This window comes from Phaethon lepturus, unplaced genomic scaffold (genome assembly GCF_000687285.1).
Source record: "Phaethon lepturus isolate BGI_N335 unplaced genomic scaffold, ASM68728v1 scaffold32837, whole genome shotgun sequence".
In the NCBI taxonomy this organism is placed as follows: Eukaryota; Metazoa; Chordata; class Aves; order Phaethontiformes; family Phaethontidae; genus Phaethon; species Phaethon lepturus.
In genome coordinates this window covers 2,887-4,884 of record NW_010553073.1, presented here as the reverse complement: position 1 = coordinate 4,884, position 1,998 = coordinate 2,887, and positions in this window count along the sequence as shown.

Below are 1,998 nucleotides of genomic sequence, written 5' to 3'. Positions count from 1 at the left end.
CCAACAGCCCTCGCTGCCAGCAACACCCCCGGCTGCGGAGGAAATCCATCTAGGAGTGCGTGGGGAGCCGTACTCAGTGCTCGAGTCTTACTATGATGATAAATTAAGAACAGAGATGTCAGGTCCTTCTGACTGCTCTCGTTTCTCCAGTTCCTCTCCCCTTTCAGCTGGAAGCCAGCCCTGTGCAGGGTCCAACAGGAGCCTTTAAACCCTGTTGAGAAATAATGATCCTTTTTGCAGGCACTGAATGACATTGTTAGTTTTTCTTTGCTTTTTCCTCCCAAGTAGGTTCAAGCAGTTGGGTCTGGCAAGAGGCCCCCCGATGTGAAGCCCGGCAAGCTGTAGGTTTGCTTTCCCACCTCCCTGCTCCCCAAATGGAGACGTTGCTGCCCTCCCACCCTGCCTAACCTTGGCTGTGGCCGCTGCCAGCACACGCCTTTTGCTACACGGGCTGGATTGCACTCTCTGAGAGCGTATCAAAAGACAGCCCGTGTTAGGGAGCCCTGCAGGGTTAGGGACCTTTAAGGTCTCCCCTGACACCGGGTGCAGGTAAGTCGGCGCCACGCAGCAGGTTTGCCACTGGTGGGTGGGCTGGGAGAGGTGGGCAGGAGGGGACGGGCTGCAGTCCTGCGGCTCAGCACACGGGGACAGCTTCACGGCACTGCATCGCCCGTGACCAGCCCTCCAGGGCTAAGCTCAGGCTTGTGGCTCAGTGCTTCTTGGAAGCTGGGGGTCCATACGCCCACCCACTTGCCCACCAGCACGCCTTCCCCTGCTGCTGGTAGGTCCTCCAGGCTGAGCTGGCGGAAGGGGAAGCTGAACGCCTCCGGCCCAGCCGCAGCCCTCCTCTGCGGGGAGCCCAGGCCGTGCTGAGGGCGCAGCCCCAGGGACCTCCCTGGACCATACACAGCCACCTGCAGAGGGTTTGGCCTGGTGAGATCATTAGCCAAAACCACCCTTTCCTTCGCCACCTTCCCTCTGCTGCAGCCCAGCACGCATGCCTGCTCCTTGCCTCCTCCCCGTCCCCAGGAGCCCGTGGGTTCGTGCTCATCGCTGCTGGGGCTGTCAGAGGTGGGGTGATGCCACCTCGGTGTGCATCCCCGGGCGGGATGCGGTACCCAGCGGGTGCCCCCCGACGTGGCCCGCGTCCATCCTCCCTCATCTGCATGAAAGCAGAACTGGGCTCGGAGCGGTAGGAGCTCCATTTCACTTTTTTCCCCCAATAAAGGGGCATTTTCACTCTTAGTTCTAGCTAAAACACCCTTTTCTTGGTGGGGAAGGCCTCAGGGCAGGCTTTGCTCTCTCCTCTTTCTGTTCTGGGCAGTTTAATAAAAGGTGAACTCAGTTGGTGGCGGTTGGTTGTTTGTCACGGGGGCACGTGTCCAAGCCCCAAACCCCAGCGCTGCCCAGCAGCAGGGGTACGCCAGGGCCGGCTCCCCTGCCACAGGGGTGCGGCCAGTGTTTATATCCAGGGATATTATCCCTGTGGATGTTTGGGCATCGGAGGGAGGGGGGTGCGGGAGCAGCTGTCCCGGAGCTGGGAAGCAGCTGGGGCTCAGTGCCCATCGTGGGATGGTGTCTTTGCCGCCGGCACGGGGATGCCCTGGGCTCCGCCACCCTCCCTGGCCGGTGACTTCACATTTCCAACCTTTCCTGGTGCTTGGGCTTCCCCGGAAGCAGCTTTGGGCTTTGTTGTCACCCCCAATCTGTGCAGGCTTTTTACTACTGGGACTTTCTAGTTCCAGTGTCTAAAATGGCGGGGACTTGTGCTTCGAGACAGGTGATGCCCAAGCAGACAAGTACAGGGCTGGGCAGAGCTCTGACTGCTGGGGCTGGCAGGGCAGGTCTGCAGCGGGGCTGCTGCGCTGCCTGCGTAGGTGAGGGGGGTCCTCGCCTGGTGCCTTTATTTGGGGGGTGCTCTCTGGCACGGCTGCCTGCTCCCTGCTGGCTTCTCCACCCCACTGGAGGCAGAAGTAGGACTTCACCCCCACTCTCGGG